This window comes from Panthera tigris, chromosome A2 (genome assembly GCF_018350195.1).
Source record: "Panthera tigris isolate Pti1 chromosome A2, P.tigris_Pti1_mat1.1, whole genome shotgun sequence".
In the NCBI taxonomy this organism is placed as follows: Eukaryota; Metazoa; Chordata; class Mammalia; order Carnivora; family Felidae; genus Panthera; species Panthera tigris.
Window position 1 is genome coordinate 134,355,744 of NC_056661.1, and position 12,019 is coordinate 134,367,762.

General features: G+C 38.8%; 1 long non-coding RNA gene across 2 annotated transcripts; it reads left to right on the plus strand.

Annotated features, from left to right (window-relative positions):
• The first annotated feature begins 35 nt into the window (after positions 1-35).
• LOC122234372 lies at positions 36-11,406 on the plus strand. 2 transcript variants are annotated; one of them, XR_006212149.1, is made up of 5 exons: positions 36-155; positions 229-305; positions 789-953; positions 10,360-10,578; positions 11,340-11,406. It is a non-coding gene; the product is annotated as an uncharacterized LOC122234372 (long non-coding RNA). The 2 variants fall into 2 exon arrangements; XR_006212150.1 differs by lacking the exons at positions 789-953; positions 10,360-10,578.
• The last annotated feature ends 613 nt before the right edge of the window (positions 11,407-12,019 follow it).

Here is a 12,019-nt window from a genome sequence, read left to right on the forward strand (position 1 = left end):
CATGTGAGCGCACAGGCTTTGGGCCCTGAGGCGCAGATGCGCGGGCATGCGTAGCGCCCCTCGCCTCCTCGGACCCGCCCACCAGCCCTGTGTTCACTGGGGGTGAACCCGCTGCACAACGTGGTAGAGCTGGAACTGGGTGCCTGAACCGGCTGGTAAGATTTGAACACCATCTTCCTAGCTGGTGCTTCTAATTCCTTTCAGGTACTAACTCTTCATTCTTTTTAGGGTATTTGGTCGATGAAGTTTTGCCCTTAAAGGGATGCCGTACTTTCGGTGGAGCATAATGGGAGCTATAAAGCCAGGTAAGACTAGGCTTTCTCCCTCACCCCATCCATCCGCTCCCTGCCAAACGCACTGTCAAACATGCGACCTTGTAGGAGACAGACAACTCTTGGCAGGAATACAACCCTTAGGAACACTGTCCTTACATTCAAGAAGCCATCAGACAAACGGGAGGTGACAAAGGAACCGGGAGGAAATACCATCCCAACGGAAGAATTCTTCCTTTATATATCATGTGATCTCAGATCTGAGTTTAGATATGGGAACTTCAGCGCATAGAAACGCTTTCCCAGCCAGACAGTGTGGATGCCCTAAAGAAAAAAGTCAACAAAGGAAGAGTTGGAGAGTGAATCAAAAGTGCTAGGAAGGAGATATGATTTAGACATTGAGAAAACAAGTAAACAATACAAACAACTCCTGGTAAAAGTTGACCAACCTCAAACTCACTTTTTTGCATGTAACTTCTAGATGACATGGTAATACATTAATTATTTTTGTCACAGGAAAGTAGATCCATCAAGGAATATGGCACATTTGTGACACCCTTGAGATGATTTAAAAGGAAAATAGCCATATACTGTTCTTTAAAAGTCTTTGTGATACAGTTTTTTTCGTAAAGAATCTCCAGTGTACGATTTTGAAATTATATACTTCAGAGACTTTCATAGGTGGGTATTTTTAAGCAGTTTGGTAATTTTGGGGCCATACCTGTGTTTTCTAATTGCCTTCCTTCAGTAAATGTTATGGATCTGGATCGTTGAGCACAACTAGGCACATTGTGAAGACAAAATCAAAGATAAACCAAACTGTCTCAAGGAGCTCACATATTAACCAAGAAAGACAATAAGCAAGTAAACAAATAAATAAGGCTATTGCAAATTATAGGTGCCACAAAGGAGAGAAATGTGCTGGGTTTCTGGAATCAAACCACTTAGGTTTCCCAGCCAAACAATTTATTGCCATTAGCTGTGCCCTTGAGCAATTTAGCCTCTTTCTTCTGCTTTAGTTTCCTAATCTGTAAAATGGAGATAATGATAGTACTCATAATATAATATTGTTTGAATAAAGTAAATAAAGCAATGGGCTCAGTCTCAACAGAAGAGGTAAATAAATTTTAACTACTAATAATATTGTCATTATTTTATATAAAATACTGAGACCTGAGTAGAATTCTGAATGACAAGGTGTTAGCCATAAAAAAATCAGAGAGCAGAGCTTTCTTGGCAAAGGAAATGGCTAGTACCAAGGCCTGAAGGCAGGAAAAAGCTTGCACCCAGGCCTGGGACTGAGGTGGCAAGTAAGGCTTCTTTAAGCTGGTGGTATAGAGGGTAACTATACTGTTTTGCATCACATGCAAAATTTAAATAAGCACTCCATCTTGGGAAGGATCTTGCAATCCTTGTATTTTGCACCCTGGACACCACACTTCATCCTTGCCCTGATTGGACCAGAAAGGAGGCCTGAGGCTGGACCATCATGAAGGAAGGAGTGTATAATAAGAAGACCTTATGGGACTTAAGTAAATAGTTTGGATTTTACTTTAAAAGCAATTTAACATTAAATATTTTTCACAAATGAAAGACATTCTGATGTGTACGATGTGTGTGTGTGTGTGTGTGTGTGTGTGTGTGTGTGTGTATGTATGTATGTATGTAAAGATACTCAAACTCTTTTGTAAAGAAGGTTTTTGTCTGAACATATGGCTAATTAGTAGTATCATTTACTAAGTTGGGGAAAGACTAGAGGATAAACTTGAAGATGAAATGAACATCTCAAAATTAACATATTCAAAATGAAACATCCAAGTGTAGCTATCAAGTGGGTAGTTGGATGTTCAGGTATGAAGCTCAGGAGAAAGGCTGTCTTAAAGATATAAATTTGGTAATTATACACATATAATAGATCTTTTTTCCATTGGTCCTTCTTTATTTTTTGTGTAATTAATTGTCAAGTTAGCTAACATGCAGTGTATATGGTGTGCTCTTGGTTTCGGGGGTAGATAATCATCATTCATCCCTTACATACAACACCCAGTGCGCATCCCAACAAGTGCCCTCCTCAGTACCCATCACCCATTTCCCTCTTCCCCTGCCCCCCCCATCAACCCTCATTTTGTTCTCTGTATTTAAGGGTCCCTTATGGTTTGCCTCCCTCTCTGTTTGAAACTATTTTTTCTCTTTTCCCTTCCCCCATGGTACTCAGTTAAGTTTCTCAAGTTCCACATATGAGTGAAAACATATGGTAGCTGTCTTTCTCTGACTGACATATTTCACATTGTTCCATCCACATTGTTCAAATGGCAGGTTTTAATTCTTTCTCATTGCCAAGGAGTATTCCATTGTGTATATAAATACATCATCTTTATCCATTCATCAGTTGATGGACGTTTGGGCTCTTTCCATAATTTGGTTGTTGTTGAAAGCTCTGCTATAAACATTGGGGTACATGTGCCCTTATGAATCAGCACTCCTGTATCCTTTGGGTAAATTCCTAGTAGTGCCATTGCTGGTCGTAGGATAGTTCTATTTTTAATTTTTTGAGGAACCTCCACACTGTTTTCTAGGATGGCTTCACCAGTTTGCATTCCCACCAATACTGCAAGAGGGTTCCTCTTTTTCTACATCCTCACCAACATCTATTGTTTCTGGAGTTGTTAATTTTAGCCACTCTGACCAGTGTGAGGTGGTATCTCAATGTGGTTTTGATTTCTATTTCCCTGATGATGAGTGACTTTGAGCATCTTTTCACGTGTCTGTTGGCCATCTGGATGTCTTCTTTGAAGAAGTGTCTATTCATGTCATTTGCCCATTGCTTCACTGGATTATTTGTTTTTTGGGTGTTGAGTTTGGTAAGTTCTTTATGGATTTTGGATACTAACCCTTTATCCAATATGTCATTTGCAAATATCTTCTCCCATTCAGTGGGTTGCCTTTTAGTTTTGTTGATTGTTTCCTTTGCAGGGCAGAAACTTTTTATCTTGATGAGGTCCCAGTAGTTCATTTTTGCTTTTATTTGCATTGCCTTTGGAGATGTGTTGTTGAATAAGAAATTGCTGCAGCTGAGGTCAGAGTTTGTTGCCTGTTTTCTCCCCTAGGGTTTTGATGGTTTCCTGTCTCACATTTAGGTCTTTCATCCATATGGTGTGAGAAAGTGGTCCAGTTTCATTCTTCTGCATGTTGCTGTCCGGTTCTCCCAGCACCATTTGCTAAAGACTGTCTTTTTTTTCCATTGGATACTCTTTTCTGCTTTGCCAAAGATTAGTTGGCCATACATTTGTGGGTCCAATTCCAGGTTCTCTGTTCTGTTCCATTGGTCTATGTGTCTGTTCTTGTGTCAGTACCATACTGTCTTGATGATTACAGCTTTGTAGTAGAGGCTAAAGTCTGGGACTGTGATGCCTCCCACTTTGGTTTTCTTTTTCAACATAACTTTGTCTATTCAGGGTCTTTTGTGGTTCTATACAAATTTTAGGATTGTTTGTTCTAGCTCTGAGAAGAATGCTGGTGCAATTTTGATTGGGATTGCCTTGAATATGTAGATTGCTTTAGGTAGTATTGACATTTTGGCAATATTTGTTCTTCCCATCCATGAGCATGGAATGTTTTTCCATTTCTTTGTGTCTTCTTCAATTTCTTTCATAAGTTTTTTATGGTTTTCAGCATATATATTTTTTACATCGTTGGTTAGGTTTATTCCAGAGATTTTATGGTTTTTGGTGCCATTGTAAATGGGATGGATTTCATGATTTTCTGTTGCTTCATAATTGGTGTATAGAAATGCACCTGATTTCTGTACATTCATTTTGTATCCTGTGACTTTGCTGAATTCATGTATCAGTTCTACCAGCTTTATGGTGGAGTCTTTCAGGTTTTCCATGTAGAGTATCATGTCATCTGTGAAAAGTGAAAGTTTGACAACTTCTTTGCCAATTTGGATGCCTTTTATTTCATTTTGTTGTCTGATTACTGAAGCTAGGATTTCCAACACTGTTTAAACAACAGTGGTGAGAGTAGACATCCCTGCTGTGTTCTTGATCTCAGGAGACAAGCTCTCAGTTTTTCCCCATTGAGGATGATATTAGCTCTGGGCTTTTTATGCTTTTATGATGTTAAGGTATGTTCCTTCTTTCCCAACTTTCTTGAGGGTTTTTATTAAGAAGGGATGCTGTACTTTGTCAAATGCTTTTTCTATATCTATTGACAAGACCAAATGGTTCTTACCCTTTCTTTTATTAATGTGATATATCACATTGATTGATTTGTGAATATTGAACCAACCCTGCAGCCCAGGAATAAATTCCACTTGATAGTGGTGAATAATTCTTTTGATACACTGTTGAATTTGATTTGCTACTATCTTGTTGAGAATTTTTGCATCCATGTTCATCAGGGCTATTGGCCTGTAATTCTCCTTATTAGTAGGATCTGTGTCTAGTTTGGGAATCTGGGTAATGCTGGCTTCGTAAAATGAGTATAGAAGCTTTCCTTCTGTTTCATTTTTTGGAACAGCTTGAGTAGGATAGGTATTAACTTTGCTTTAAATGTTTGGTAGAATTCCCCTGGGGAACCATCTGGCCCAGGACTCTTTATTTGTTGGAGATTTTTGATGACTAATTCGATTTTTTTTGCCGGTTATGGGTCTGTTCAAATTTTCTATTTCTTCCCATTTGAGTTTTGGTGGTGTGGGGGTGTCTCAGAATTTGTCCATTTCCTCCAGGTTGTCCCTTTTGTTGGCATATAATTTTTCATAGTATTCTCTGATAATTGTTTGTATTTGTGTGGTGTTGCTTGTGTTCTGTCCTCTTTCATTCATTATTTTATCTATTTGTGTCTTCTTTTTTCTTTTTCCAAAGTCTGGTGAGGGGTTTATCAATTTTGTTTATTTTTTCAAAAAAATCAGCTCTTAGATTCATTGATCTGTTCTACTGGTTTTTTGGATTCTATATTATTTCTTTCTATTCCAATCTTAACTATTTATCTTCTTCTGGCTTTGGGGTTTCTTTGCTGTTCTGCTGCTGGTTCCTTTAGGTATACTGTTAGATTTTGTATTTGGGATTTGTCTTGTTTCTTGAAATAGGCATGGATTGCAATGTATTTTCCTCTTAGGACTGCCTTTGTGGCATCTCAAAAGGTTTGGACTGTCGTGTTTTCATTTTCATTTGTTTCCATATATTTTTAAATTCTTCTTTAATTGCCTGGTTGGCCCATTCATTCTTTAGTAGGATGTTCTTTAACCTCCATGCAAATTTTTTCTTGTGGTTGGTTTCAAGTTTCATATGGTTGTGATCAGAAAATATGCATGGTATGATCTCATTTCTTTTATATTTATTGAGGGATGTTTTGTGACCCAGTGTGTGATCTGTCTTGGAGAATGTTCCATGTGCACTCAAAAAGAATGTGTATTTTGCTGCTTTTGGATGAAAAGTTCTGAATATATCTGTCAAGTCCATCTGGTCCAGTGTATCATTCAAGGCCATTGTTTCTTTATTGTTTTTTTGCCTAGGTGATCTGTCCATTGTTGTAAGTGGAGTATTGAAGTCTCCTGCAATTACAGTATTCTTATCAATAAGATTGTTTATGCTTGTGATTAATTTATTTATGTATTTGGGTGCTATCAAGTTTGGACCATAAACCTTTACAATTGTTCGCTTTTCTTGATGGATAGACCCTGTAATTATGATATAATGCCCTTCTTCATCTCTTGTTACAGCCTTTAGTTTAAAATCTAGTTTGATATAAGTATGGCTACTCCAGCTTTCTTTTGACTTCCAGTAACATGATAGGTGGTTCTATCCCCTCACTTTCAATCTGAAAGTGTCCTCAAGTGTAAAATGGGTCTCTTGTAGACAGCATATAGATGGATCTTGTTTTTTTTTTTTTCCCATTCTGATACCCTATGTCTTTTGATTGGAGCATTCAGTGCATTTACAGTCAGAGTTATTATTGAAAGATAGGATTTAGTGTCATTGTGTTATCTGTAGGTTTCATGCTTGTGGTGATGTCTCTAGTCCTTTGTAGTCTTTGCAGCATTCCTCTCACAGGGACCCCCTTAGGATTTCTTGCAGGGCTGGTTTGGTGGTCATGAACCCCTTCAGTTTTTGTTTGTCTGGGAAAGTCTTTATCTTTCCTTCTATTCTAAATGACAGCCTTGCTGGATAAAGGATTCTTAGCTGCATATTTCTCCTGTTCAACACATTGAATATTTCCTGCCACTCCCTTCTGGCCTGCCAACTTTCAGTGGACAAGTCTGCTACTACCCTTACGTGTCTACCCTTGTAGGTTAAGGCCCATTTGTCCCTAGCTGCTTTCAGAATTCCTTCTATGTTTGTATTTTGACAAGTTCACTAAGATATGCCACGGAGAAGATCTATTCCTGTTAAACCTGAAGAGAGTTCTCTGTGCCTCCTGGATTTGGATGTCCACTTCCTCCCCAAGATTAGGAAAATTCTCAGCTATAATTTGTTCAAGTAAACCTTCTGCCCCTTTCTCTCTCTCTTCTTCTTCTGGAACTCCTATAATACAGATATTATTATGTTTCATTGAACCACTTAGTTCTCTAGGTCTCCCCTCATGGTCTAGTATTTTCTTATCTCTTTTTCTTGGCTTCATCATTTTCTGTAATTTTATCTTCTGTTTCACTTAATCTCCCTTCTGCCTCCTCCATCCTTGCTATTACTGCATCTAGTTTATTTTGCACCTCATTTATAGCATTTCTTAATTCATTGTGAATTTTTCTTAGTTCCTTGATCTCTTCAGCAGTAGATTCTCTGCTGTCTTTTGTGATTTTTTAAAGCCCAGCTATTAATCTTGTGATTATTATTCTAAATTCTTGCTTAGTTATATTGTTTACATCTATTTTGAGCAATTCTCTAGTTGTCATTTCTTCCTGGAATTCCTTTTGAGGAGAATTCTTCCATTTCATCATATTGGCTAGTTTTCTGTCCCTTATATATTTTAATAGCTTGTTATGAGTCCTGCATCTTTGAGCACTATATTACAAAGGGGTCATATGCTATCCAGGGCTGGGCCTTTCAGGAGGTGTTTTTGGAGTGTGTTTTGTGCTCTCTATTGTTGTGAATCTGGTTGCTTTATCTCCCTACTCATAGTGGTGTTTGGATCTTCCACCAGGTGTGCTTTGATTTGTTCATTGAAGTATCCCTGGAAAAAAATTTTTTAAAGTTGGGGGGGGTGGTGGAAAGGGCCTTACCCCATACAAACAGAGAAATGACAGGGGGTGGTGAAAAGGAAAAGAAAAAAAATTGACCAGGCAGAGAATCAGAGAAACTATATAGCTTAGTCCAGGGAGAGATAGAGGAAAAGGAAGAAGAAAGAGATACAGAAGAGGTATAAAAAGAATAGATTAAAAGTGTCTGCTTAAACAAACCAACAACCAGAATAACCAGACTAGAGAAAGGAAGAAATAAGAGGAAGAAAAGGAAGGAAATATATATATATGTATATATATATATATATATACATATATATATATACATATATATATATAAATGCTTATATGTATATATACACATAAAATAAGAATTGACCAAGAATCAAATCAGAGAATGCAAAACCATGGGACAGATATCTGATGGTGCCTTGGAACTGGTGGCTGTGCTGGTCTAGAGGAGGGACTTTCTGGTTCTCCCAGCATCAGTCTCGCTCTGGTAGATACACAGTTACCAGGCACGGAGGTGCGTGGTTTGGTGTAGGTTTCCTGCCTCCACTGTGTCCCTGTTGTCCATTTTCTGATACCCCACCTTGTAGGTGATGGGGAGAAAAATGCGACACTCCAGTCTCTCCTCCCCGGACTGGGTGTCCTAAAGCACTCTTTTCAGGCTGTTGTCACAGTGCCACACGGGCATGAGCGGGCTGGTTTGTTCCACTCCACAGTCTCCCATGCTGCCCAGGTGCTCGCCTGGGATTCAAACCCCATTGTCTTAAGGATCCTGTTCCGTGCACCCTGGTCTAGGGGAAGTGCCACTCCTCCCAGCCCACCGACAAAGGGCCTCTGGCTGGTTGGGGAATGGGGTGGTGGCTGCAGGGTCTTTTGTCTTTGGAGCAGCTTTATTCCTTCTTCCCACAGCACTCAGGGGAGAGGATTGCTCTCTCCAACTGCACCTGGGAGCTAGCTACCAAGCCTGGGGCTGGCTCTCCTCATTGCCAGGCATACTAACGGCAGGGAAAGCCCCACAGTTAGAAATTCGTTTTTTCTCCGCTTTTTCCATTCGCTGGTTCATGGTTTTTCTCTTGTCTAAATTCAGTCCTACACTTTCACAGCCTCTCTTTCTCTTCCTTTTATCTCTCCATAGAGGAGAATCCCTCCCCTCTGTGCCTACACCACCAGTTTTATCTCTCTCAGTTCATAATCATACACCCATGGCCCACCAAGTTGTCCCCGTGGGCCCATAGAAATGTTTCTGTCTTTCTGTAGCCCCGATTCCTGGAATTCTAAGTCTTCTGGCCTGAATACTGCTGTGTTTGAGGGATGAAGGAATTTTGGGTCCCCCTACTTCTCCGCCTGTCGACTCCTCCCCACATGTAATTGATTATTAAAAGTTGGGTATTTATGCAGCAAGATTTTTTTTTTGTAAATATAGTTGCTATAGACTGAATGTTTGTGTTCTTTCCCTTAAAATTTTATGTTGAGATCTAATACCCACAATGATGAAATTTGGAGGTGAGGGGCTTTGGGAGGTGATTATGTCATGAGGGCAGAGCTTTCATGAATAGGATTAGTGTCCTTATGAAAGAGACCCCAGAGAACTCCCTTGCCCCTTCCACCATGTGAAGACACAACCAGATGCCCTATGAACCAGGAAGTGAGCTCTCACCAAACACTGAATCTGCCACCAGCTTGATTTTGGACTTTGTAGCCTCCAGAACTGTGAGAAATAAATTTCTGTTATTTATAAGTCATCCAATCTGTGGTATTCTGTTAGAGCAGCCCAAAGAGACCATGAAAATAGATAAGATTATTGTAGAATTTATGTGGAAAGGCAAAAGAATTAGATAGCTAAAACAATTATGAGAAAGAGGAATAAGGTAGGAAGAATTTCTCAACTTGATTTTAAGTCTTATTGTGTAGCTATAGTAATCAGGACTGTGTGCTATTGGAAAAGGGATATATATGTGTGTGTGTGTGTGTGTGTGTGTGTGTGTGTGTATATATATATATATATATATATATATATATATATGAATGGAACAGAATAGAGGAGCTAAAAAATAGGCCCACACAGTTAGGCCAACTGATTTTCGACAAAGGTGCAAGAACAATTCAGTGGAGGAAGGATTATCTTCAACAAATGATGCTAGATCAACTGAATATCCATGGGTAAAAAAAGGAACCTATCTGACCCTCATGTCTTCTATTAAAATTAACTCAAAATGGATGATAGGTATATACAAATGTTCATAGCAGCATTATTCCTAGTAGCCAAAAAGTGTAAACAACTCAAATGTCCACCGACTGATGAGTGGATAAAGAAAATGTGATATCTGTACCATATATATTAGTTTCCTAGAACTACAATAACAAATTAGCATAAACTAGGTGGCGTATAACAAGAGAAATATATTTTCTTACCATTCTTGAGGCTAGAAGTCTGAAATCAAGGTGTCAACATCACCATGCTTTCTATGATGATTCTAGGATAAGATCCCTCCTCCCCTCTTCATAGCTTCTGGTGATTGCCTGTTGGCACTCTTCGGCATTTCTTGGCTCCTAGATGCATCACTTTAATCTTTGCCTCTGTATTTACAAGGCATTCTTTTCTGTATGTCTGAATCTCTGCATGCCTGTGTTGTCTAAATTTTTTTCTTCTTGTAAGTCATGTTGGATTTAGGGCTCTCTCTAATTCATTGTGACCTCATCTTAACTTGATACATCTGCAAAAACCCTATTTCCAAATAAGATGACATTCACACATTCTGAGTGGACATAAATTTGGGGGGGGCACTATTTAATCCAGTACACTATACATATCACTTAGCATAATGTTTTCCAGGTCTACATTGTAGCATGTTCTATATTTCATTTCTTTTTACATTGAATAATGTGTGTTATTGATTTCAGAAGATGATTTCAGAAGATGGCAGGATCCATTAGAAGTTACTATAACTGTGAACTGGAGAAGGACAGGGAAGATTCAGTGAGGAGAGGATGCATTAAAAATTTATCATGAATTAGAATCAATAGGATTTGGTGACTGTATGTGAAGGTTGAGGGGGAGAGAGGAGTCAAAGTTGATGTGGTAAAACCACAGGAAGAAGACAATGTTTTGAGGAAACAGAGGTAAGTTTTATTCTGCACAGAAACAGTTTGAAATGCCTGAAGAAAATCCATGTCCACATAAGGTTGAGAACTCCCCAGAGAGGCCTGGGCCATCAGTTAAGCTTTAGAATTCATCTTCCTAACAGGCAATAATGGACATATCAGAGCAATGATATTGTTACAGGAGAAAGGATAGAATGAGATGGTCAGAGGGCCAGGAATATATCCTTAGGGAATGACTATTCTTTTTAGGAAGCCACCAAAAAAAGAAAAAAAAAAAAAGCAACAAAGGGGCCTGAGAGATAGTAATATTAGAAGCAGGAGACTAAGAAGAAATCAGTGTCTTAAAAATCTTGCACTGACATATGCCTGAGATATAATGATGATAGCAGTAATGACAATAAATTCATTTTATAGTACTTCCTATATGCCAGTCACCATTCTAAGGGCTTTACCTATACAAAGTCAGTTAATACTCTCACAGCCCCATTGAGGTAAATACTATCTCAATTTTACAGAAAGGGAAGTGGAGGCACAAAGACGTAGAGTCATCTTCTCAGGGTCATCTACCAGGGCTGGGATTCTAACTCAGGAAACAGCACTGTAGTCTATGCTTTTAGTCCTTAATTACTGTCTGTCTAACACTGATGTTGCACTTTGCTGTCCTCTGACACTGATCTAAGCCTTTTATAGTTATTAATTCATAGAATCCTCACTGTAGCTTTTTGAGGTAAGTGGTATTGTAAAGACTTTATACATTATAAAATATGTCTGTTTTACAGATGAGGAAACTGAAGTACAGAAAAGTTATATAAACCACCCAAGATCATACAACTGCTAAGTGGGATGGTGAGAATTCACAACACGCTCTCTGGCTCCAGAGTGGGAATGCGTTCCCTCAAAAGCACTCTCTCCTTAGCTGAGGGGTATCTGTTTCACCTGTGGGTTTTCATTTTCACACTTTAGGGCTCCTTTCCCAAGCTGATTTCATCTTCTGACTAGTAAATCAGGCTCAGAGTAAACGTTGATTCATTTACAGGTTAATCACAGGTCTCATTCCTGGACAGATAAGAAATCGGTGATTTGGTTTTGTCTGAAGTGACTTGGGAATTCCCCCATGGTGACTTCCTGGAGTGGGTCAGAAAGCCACCTACCCATGTTGTTAATGACTGCAGTGTTCTGCTCGGTTCACTGATGACAGGAGACTGGTAAAACAAAGAGGGCAAGATCCGAGAAATAAATGTTACTCAAATTTAGGTTCTTCTTAGTTCCTGGGTGTCTTTGGTTTGTTTTTTAACTTTTGAGTCTTGCCTTAGATATTAGTGATGATTAGCTAATACAATTCATTTCATCATTACTCATGATGATGCTGTATTTTGTGAGGAACTTGTTTTAAATTTAATGCTATCACATTTTTTATAATCCTTGCTTATTTTCTATGGTGATATGTGTGGTATCACTT